Raw genomic sequence first — 9,823 nt, forward strand, 5'->3', positions numbered from 1 at the left:
AAATCTTTAAAATCAATAAATAGGGGCATCTGGGTGGCTCAGTGGGTTGGGCCTCTGCCTTCGGCTCAGGTCATGATCCCGGGGTCCTGGGATCGAGCCCCGCATCAGGCTCTCTGCTCGGCGGGGGGCCTGCTTCCTCCTCTCTCTGCCTGCCTCTCTGCCTGCTTGTGATCTCTCTCTTTGTCAAATAAATAAATAAAATCTTTAAAAAAAAATAAAATAAAATCAATAAATAAAAAATAAAAAAATAATAATAAAGTCTCGGACGCCCAAAGAAGCTAACACACACTTTATATAATAGCAAATGACTGGACACAGCACAAATGTCCCCCCGCAGGGACCCCTATGTAACGGTCCATCATGCAGTTGTGAGAAGTAAGAGAAGGAATTCTGTGTATTAATCTGATCCCAATAGTGTGTCATCACGTGAAAAAAGCAGGGTACAGAACAGCGTGTGGAGTATGCTAGTATTATCCAAGAAGGGGAAATACAACTACTTGTATGTATTTGCCTCTTTTTTTAATGGAAAGATAAACCAAACACTAGTGAAAAATGGTTATCCATAGGAGGTGAGGGGGGTAGAGTGAAGAGGAGAGAGGTAGAAGCTAGACTTGATTGCTCTCGTTCTTTGTAGATTTGACTCTGGAACCATGTACGTATTTTAAATAATTATAAAACAAAATTTAAAAGGGAAGGGTTAAAAAGAGAAATGCTTGGGACTCCTGGCTAGCTCAGTCAGTAAAGTATGCGGCTCTTGAACTCAGGCCCCATGTTGGGTGTAGAGATTGCTTAAATAAATTTTTAAAAAATTTCCTAAAAATTGAAAGCAAAGGAAACAAGTAAATCGAATTGTGTATTGAATTAGTGACTTAACTATGCAGAGAGGAATTTTTTTTTTTCTTTCAAAGATTTTTAATTTTGAAGTAATCTCTCTGCCCAGTGTGGGACCCGAACTCACAACCCCGAGATGAAAGGCTGCATGCTCCCCTGACTGGACCCAGCCAGCTGCCTGGAGAGGAATTATTTCTAATAATGTTAAATCATAGTAAGCTGACTCTATCCCTGCTATGATATATCCTGAAGGTAAAAGGAACTGTGTATTCTTTTGCTAGGGCTGCTACGACAGGGTACCACAGACTGGGTGGCTGACCCAACCGAAATGTATTGTCTCACAGTTGTGGAAGCTGGAAGTATAGGATCGAGGAGCCGGTGGGCTTGGTTTCTTCTGAGGCCTCTCGTGGCTTAGAGGTAGCCATCATCTCCCCATGTCTTCACGTGGTCTCCCTCTGTGCATGTCCATGTCTTAATCTCCTCCTCTTCTTAACCCACACCAGTATACAGGATGAGGGTCCCCCTTGATGACCTCATTTAACCTTAATTACCCTGCAATATAGTCACATTCTGAAGTACTTCAACATATTAATTTGGGGGGACACAGTTCAGCCCATAATAAACTGTAAAGAATCTTAAAACTATATTCTATGTGGTAGTAGTAATATTGATATTAGGGTGTTGTGTGGGGGGGGGTGGCAATTTGAGTTTTACCCCTAGCTAAGGCCCCAGATACCATACAGCAGAGATAAGCCATACCTGTTTCCCTTTCCACATTCCTGACCTGTCCAATCATGAGCAAAATTTAAAACGTGTTTAAGCTGCTGAGTCTGGGATAATTTGCTATGCAACCATATAATCAGAACAGAAGCATTTTGTAACCCCCCAACCCAAATAAAATGGGGGGGGCTGGATTTTACTGAGACTCTAGGTAAAATTCCACTGACCAGTTGCAGGATTTATTTTTTTAAGATTTTATTTACTTATTTGAGAGAAAGTGTGAGAGCAAGAGCACAAAAACAGGTGTGGGGCAGAGGAAGAGAGAAAAGCAGACTCCCTGCTGAGTGAGGGGGACCCCGATGTGGGGCTTAATCCCAGGACCCTGAAGTCCCAGGACCTTAACTGACTGAGTCACACAGGCACCCCTGGGCAGTTTTCAGGATTAAGGAATGTGGGGGGGGGGGGCACTGGGGTAGCTCAGTTGGCTAAGAAACCAACTCTTGATTTCAGCTCAAGTCATGATCCCAGGGTCCTGAGTTCGAGCCCCATGTCAGGCTCCATGTCAGTGGGGAGTCTGCTTGAAGATTCTCTCTATCCCTTTCCCTCTCCCCCTCCCCCTTCTTGCGGTCTCATGCTCTCTCTCTTCCAAATAAATAAATCTGGGGAAAAAAAAAAAAAAGGGAACATGTAGAGGAACATGATGCAACAGAAATACAATCAGGAAAGTCCAGAATGTGGAAATCTCTGTGGCACAAAAGATCTGGCTTTTTCAACAAAAAAAAAGTTGTAAGAAGAGAGAAAGAGAAGGGGAATTCGTAGGTTAAAAGACTTGAGAAACAGATCAGTCATAAAATCTGACATGCGGGCTTTGTTTGGATCGCGAAGCAGACAGACCGAAACAAAAATATTATTCATGATACAATTGGGAAAACTTGGATACTAGCTGAACATTTGATGCTATGAAAATTATGGTCAATCTTTTTAAATTTGATGTTACTGTGGTTATGTTTTGTTTTAAAGGCCTTTATCTCCAAGAGATAGATGCTGAAGGAAATGGAAATGATGTAACATATGGGGTTTTTGCCAAAATAATCATGAGTGTTGTGGGAGTCAGGGGAAGGGAGACAGGGATTGGAGGGGTCTAGACAAAACATGATCGGTCCTGGGCTGGGAGATGAGTGCATGGGACCTTAGTTTACTATTTTCTCTAATTTTGTATGTTTGAAAATGCCCATAATAAAAAGGGTGGTTTTTTTTTTAAGATTTTATTTATTTATTTGTCAGAGATCACAAGTACGCAGAGAGGCAGGCAGAGAGAGGGGGTGGATGCGGGCTCCCCACTGAGCAGAGAGCCCGATGCGGGGCTCAATCCCAGGACCCTGAGATCATGACCTGAGCCGAAGGCCGAAGGCAGAGTTTAACCCACTGAGCCACCCAGGCGCCCCAGGGTATTTCTTTTTTTAAAAAGATTTTGTTTTTAAGTAATCTCTACACCCAAAGTGGGCCTCAAACTCACAACCCCAAGCCTTTGTGACTTGACCCCAAGGTCAAGAGTCACATGCTCTTGACTGTGCCAGCAGGGCACCCCAAGGGTGTTTTGTTTTGTTCTTGAGCAGCAGACTTTATCCTTCCAAATATTTGAAGGTATAATTCACTTCATAAGCACTTTATTCAACAATTATTGAGCTCTTACTGTGTGCCAGACCCTAAGCTAAACTCTGAGGCTACAGAAATGGGTGAGTCATGATGGTGCCTCCTTGAAGCTTATAGTTCGTGGCAAAGAAAGTATGTACACAAATGAAGTATAAGGAGAAGAAAATGCTGTGTGCCACAGAAAGTTCTAGGCAGCCTGTCTAGGGCAGTTTCAGGGAACAGCGTATCTTTGTAGAATCCACTTTACCCAACAATGAATGAGAACTTGGCTCAGCATCTACACCCAAGTCTCCCAGAACCCAGCACAATATAGGTTTGAAGCTGTGTGGAAAATATGAAATTATTTGAAAGAGTCTCTGTGCTCTGTTGGCTGCAGACTTCCCAGCAGTACAGAGGGTGGTCAGCTTTGTGTGTCTGCTTCACGGTTGTCTTGGCTCACGCCGCCATAGCAAAATACCACAGACTGGTTTAAACAACAGACATTTACTTCAGAGCTCTGGACGCCAGGAAGTCCAAGATCAAGGTGTCAGCTGTTTCAGTTTCTGATGGCAGCCCTCTTATTTGCTTACAGCGTCTTTACTTGGGGAGTGAAAGGACCTGTCCCTTCTCTAATGCCATCACGAGGGTCCTTTCCTCAGGGTTTCAGCTAAGCCTCATTATCTCCTAAAGGCGCTATATCCAAATATTATCACCATGCAGTGTAGGGCCTGAACATAAGAATTTGGAGAGGGTGCCCTTGGGTGGCTCGGTCATTAAGCGTCTGCCTTTGGCTCAGGTCGTGATCCCAGGGTCCTGAAATTAAGTCCTACAATGGGCTCCCTGCCAGGCAGGGAATCTACTTCTCCCTCTCCCACTCCTAGTCCCACTCCCCCTACCCATGCTCTTCTCTCTCTCTCTTGCTGTCACTCTGAAATAAATAAAATCTTAAAAAAAAAAAAAAAGATGCATCCCACAGACCCAACAGCATCAGAATCACCTACTCTTTAAAAATATTCAGTATCGGGGCACCTGGGTGGCTCAGTGGGTTAAAGCCTCTGCCTTCAGCTCAGGTCATGATCCCAGGGTCCTGGGATCGAGCCCCATGTCGGGCTCTCTGCTCAGTGGAGAGCCTGCTTTCCCTCCCCTCTCTCTGTGCCTCTCTGCCTCCTTGTGATCTCTGTCAAATAAATAAATTCTTTTAAAAAATAATAAATAAAAATAAAAATATTCAGTATCAGGGGCACCTGGGTGGTTCAGTGAGTTGACCATCAAACTCTTGATTTCTGCTCAGGTCATGATCTTGGGGTCCTGAGATCAAGTACTTAGTTGGTCTCTGTGCTCAGCCTGGAGTCTGCTTGTCCTTCTCCCTCTGTTCCTTCCCTCCCTCCCTCTCTCTCTCTCTCTAAAACAAATAAGTTTTAAAAATAAATGAATAATAAAAATACTTAACTTCAGAAACTTTGCCTCAGATTCAATAGGGCCAAGCTGGGCCCTGGCATCTGACTATTTTATTTTTTAAAAAAGATTTATTTATTTATTAGACAGAGACAGCTGGTGGGGGACGGGGAAGGGTAGAGGGAGAGAGAGAATCTCAAGCAGATTCCCACTGAGCACGGAGCCCGCCGACTCACGACCCTGAGATCACCACCTGAGCCAAACTCAGGAGCCCCCGACTGATCCCCCAGGCGCCCCTGCATCTGACTATTTTAATAACTTCCCGGTCATTTTCTTGAGCCTCCTTCAGACCAGTAGGGTCACTCATGCCTGGGAAAGGAGCAGCTTAAACATTAAATTTCATAAGGTGACTATTTCCACGCCCCAATTTCTTTCTTTTTTTAATTAAATTTTTTTCATTATGTTTTTAATTTTAATTCTAGTGTAGTGAACACGCAGTCTTCTGTTTCAGTGATTTAGCAATTCGATACATGTTTCATTGCTCATCAATGGTATGTCTTCTCTTTATCCCCTTCCCTATTTCACCCATTCCCTCCCCACATCCATGCCCCAATTTCTACTTTCTGGCTTTGGTTTTAGATGTATCTTGCATTTCTTTTGCTTTTGGAGCAACATACGTCCTGACTCAGGGTCCCAGCTTCCAGCCTTCTCTCCTGGGCAAATACTAATTCTTCCGCTTATCATAATCGCTCATATCTGAACATAGTCACTGTTTTGTATTCATCTTAGTTATACTTGCATTATTTTCTTTGGCTGAAGACTTTGGAAAGCAGCATGAAGATTGGGGATTTTTCTTTTCTTTCCAGAATGAGAAAACTCTTCTTCAACAGAAGGTCCTTAGTATTTTCATTCCTGGTCCTTCATCTTCATTTAACACCTTTGCACCCACTCAAAAAAAAGAAAATTTTCTAGACTGTTTCAAGGAATTACACACATGGTTTATTAGAACATAAATTCCTCTCTAGAAGTAGGACTTTTGGGGCACCTCAGTGGCTTGGTTGGTTCAGCAGCCTGGTCTTGAGTTCAGCACAGCTCATGATCTCAGGGTTGTGGGATAGAGCCTGGAGTTGGGCTCCTCATGGAGACTGCTTGAGGATTCTCTTTTCAGTTCCCTCAGCCCCTCCCCCACCTCCATGTTTCTAAATAAATAAATAAATAAATCTTTCTAAAGATAAATAAATATTATAATAAAAATAATTAATCTAAATAAATCTTTTTCTTTAAAAATTTCTCTCTAAAATAAATCTTTTTTTTTTTTAAGATTTTCTTTATTTGGGGGTGCCTGGGTGGCTCAGTGGGTTAAAGCCTCCGCCTTTGGCTTGGGTCATGGTCCCAGGGTCCTGGGATCAAGCCCCGCATCCAGATCTCTGCTCGGCGGGGAGCCTGCTTCCTCCTCTCTCTCTGCCTGCCTCTCTGCCTACTAAATAAAGAAAATCTTTTAAAACGAGAGGCAGAGAGAGAGGGGAGGGAAAGCAGGCTCCCCGCTGAGCAGAAAGCCCTACTTGGGACTCGATCCCAGGGCCCTGAGATCATGACCCGAGCCGAAGGCAGAGGCTCAACCCACAAAAATCCAGAATCCAGGATTTCTACACTAGAAATCTAGGATTAAAATCTAGGATAGAAATCTAGTGATGCTAGAAATCTAGGATTTCTGCCTTTCCTACCACATAGATGCTTTTTTGCCTCCTCTGCTAAACTGAGCAGTGTGGCCAGTAGCCCTGGGAAGTGAAAGCTTGGTCTGGTTATCTTATTGTCATGACAACATCTAAGCTTATTTTACCTTTAAAAAATGAGTCAGAAGCACATATTCTATGACTCCATTTATATGAAATGTGCCGAATAGGTCCATCTGGACAGAAGAGAGTAGAGAAAGAAAATAAGTTAGTGATTGTCTAGGGTCGGGGAATTTGGGGTTGGGGGGATCAGAATGGCTTTTTATGGTATGGTGTTTCTCTTGAGAGTGGTAAAATGCTCTGAAATTGTTTGTGATGAAGGTTGCACAACTCTACAGATGTACTAAAAACCATGGAGTCATACATTTTAGATGGGTGAATTGTATAGAATGTGGATTATAGCTCACTAAAGCTATTAATTTTTTTACCAAATTTTTTAAAAATATTTTTTATTTATTTGACAGAGAGAAATCACAACTAGGCAGAGAGGCAGGCAGAGAGAGAGGAGGAAGCAGGCTCCTGCTGAGCAGAGAGCCTGATACAGGGGCTCAACCCAGGACCCAGGATCACGACCTGAGCTAAAGGCAGAGGCTTTAACCCACTGAGCCACCGAGCCACCCCTAAAGCTATTAATTTTTTTTAAAGGATTTTATTTATTATTACTTACTTATTGGATAGAGAGTGAGAGAGGAAGAGGGGGTTGAGGACCAGAGGGAGAGGAACAAGCAGACTGTGTTGAGTGTGGAGCCCAATGCTGGTCTGGATCTCATGACCTTGAGAGCATGACCTAAGCCAAAATCAAGAGTCAGACACTTAAGTGACTGAGCCACCCAGGCATCCCAATAAAGTTACTAATTTTTTAAAAAGATTTTTGTTTATTTATTTGTCAGGGAGAGAGAGAGAAAGCAAGCACAAGCAAGGGGAGCAGCAGGTAGAGGGAGAGGGAGAAGCATACTTCCCACTGAGCAAGGAGCCCCATACAGGGTTCGATCCCAGGACCCCAGGATCATGACCTGAGCCAAAGGCAGACACCTAACTGACTGAGCCATCCAGGTGCCTAAAAGCCGCTATTTTTAAAAGAAGATGGAAAATGCACAGGCAACACTGAGTTGGGTGTGTACTTGAACTTGTTCCAGTGAAGGAGACAAACCACCTCTGTCACTAAAGGAGAAGAGTCTGGTCTCTTACACTATCTAGACTTACTGTATACACAGTTTCTATTTGGGGCCTTTTCATAGTTGTATCATAGGGAGTGAGCAACAGTTCAGTCAAAAACCACAAAGGCCTTGGTTACAGTTTACCCTTGTTTTTGATCAACAATAACATGACTGATGTCACCATGGCTCAGCTCAACCACACAGATGGATTCAGGAAGTTCTGGGTGCACGCTGGGGGGTAGTGGGGATGACCAGCTGGAGATCAGTGCTTCAGAGAGCCAGTGGTTGGCAAGACCTCACCTCCAGGGCAAGATATTGGTGAAGGATGGAAAAATGTCTTCCCCTGACTTGGAGGTGGAATGTGGCTATGGAAGGAATCCCGAGGGAAAGAGAGTTCTCTGGCTTGGCTTGGACATACAGACTGGGAATTTGTGAGAAGACCTCATTTTGAGCCCAACATTTCTCTAATCAACTTCCAGCCCAGCACCCCTCTTCCACTTCACCCCCCAGGGGAAACCATATACCATATGAGGTCAGGAGGACAGGGGGCCTGGGGCTGACTGCCCTGGAGGCAGGGTGAAGTTAAAGCACATGAACATGAGACAATTCTCCCATCACTTAGGCCCTGTGATGGTTAACTTTATGTGTCAGATTGGACAAGCTACTGTGCCAAGAGAGTTGGTTAAAGTTTTTCTGGTTTCCGTGAGCATGTTTTTGGACAAGATTTCCATTAAATCAGTGGACTTTAAGTAAAGCAGATTGCCTTCCATCTTGTGGGTGGGCCTTGTCCAAGCAGTTGAAGGCCTGAATAGAACAAAAGGCTGACCCTGCCCTGAGCAAGAGGGAATTCTGCCAGCAGACCGCCTTCAGACTTCTTTGGCAACACTGGCTCTTCCTGGCTTGCTAGCAGAGCCTCTACACTCGAACTGCAACTGTTTCCTGAGTCTCCAGCCTGCAGGACTCCCCCTTCAGCATTTGGACTTGCCATAAGCATGAGCGCATTCCTGAAAATAAATCTCTTTGTATATATACCTCCTATTAGTTCTGTTTTCCTGGAGAACCCCGACTAATACGGGCCTACATGTCTCTGTTTTCAGGAGGGACACTCAGAGCAGAAGAGAAATATTGCTCTAACCTGATCGAAATGAGACTAAGAGACAGACAACCAGGGACAGGAGCAGGAGTTGAGGCCTCGGTGTGGTGGCTTAATGAGAGCATAGCCAATGAGAGAGCCATGTGAGAAACAGGTGAGCCTCCAACTAGAAAAGGGGATTGGATTGCCTCTAAATCACAGCCCTGGGTGTGAAATTTGGCCAACAGGCCAAGCAAAGATGGCGGAGGGCCTCGGCCTACTTCTCTCGTCTGAAACTTGCGCAGTCAGTAAGTTACGCATCCACAACTGCAAAGGGGTCTGGGAGATGTAGCTTTAAGCTTTCCAGCCTCGGAAACACAGAAAGGCACCCCAGGGAGAGGTGGGAATGGATACTCAATGCCAATGGGTGTCCAAGCCAAATAATGATTGTAAGTGGGATGTTATCTTTGCTCTGGCTCAGGAGTAATCTTGTACTGGGCCCAGTCAGTGGCTTTCAAGATCAAGTGTGAGGCTTACTCTCCCTCTACTCCCTCTCCTGCCACTAGCATGGTCCAGGGCCCCATCCCCTTTTCGAAGGCTGATGAGCATTCATGGATATTGCAAGGAAGGATTATGCATATATGGTACAGTGAGGACAGAATCTGGTTGCTGTCAAGTGTAACTCCTCACTGGACACCTGCTGGAAGGCAAGTAAGGGGCACAGGCAAAGTATAGGGCTTACTCGGGTTCAGTTTTCTCCTGGTGGCCCACCCCACCTCTCTCTCTCTCATTACCTCCCTCCCTCTGTGTCCCTTCATCCCTCATCTCCCAAGGGGAAGGGCTTATGCTGATACCTCCGGACCCCGTGCTGAGCTATGTGCCCACAACACCTCATCTAAGACTCGCCACGATCCTGCAGATGGTATTTTAGTGCTCTTTTCACAGAAGAAAAAAATGGAGGCTCAGAGAAGTCGAGCATCGAGGAGTGGGGGGTCCGCGTTTGGACCCAGTCCCGGACCCTTCCCCCACCTTCGTGCTCTGGTGTCATTTCGCATCCCCAGCCCATGGGGACGGAGACCTTCAGCAGGACACCTGCCATTACCATGTGCGCAAGGCAGAGGCTCCGTTGTAGGTGTTAGTCTCGGGACCCAAGCTTTATGGGATGTGTCACTCATATTGAGGGCTTCGGGGCTGCTATTTCCATCCAGGAGCCTCATTCCCTATATGCATGTTCATTTCTGGGACTTTCTTTTTGACAATGAACTTGGTGGGAGCTTAAATTT

This window comes from Meles meles, chromosome 10 (genome assembly GCF_922984935.1).
Source record: "Meles meles chromosome 10, mMelMel3.1 paternal haplotype, whole genome shotgun sequence".
In the NCBI taxonomy this organism is placed as follows: Eukaryota; Metazoa; Chordata; class Mammalia; order Carnivora; family Mustelidae; genus Meles; species Meles meles.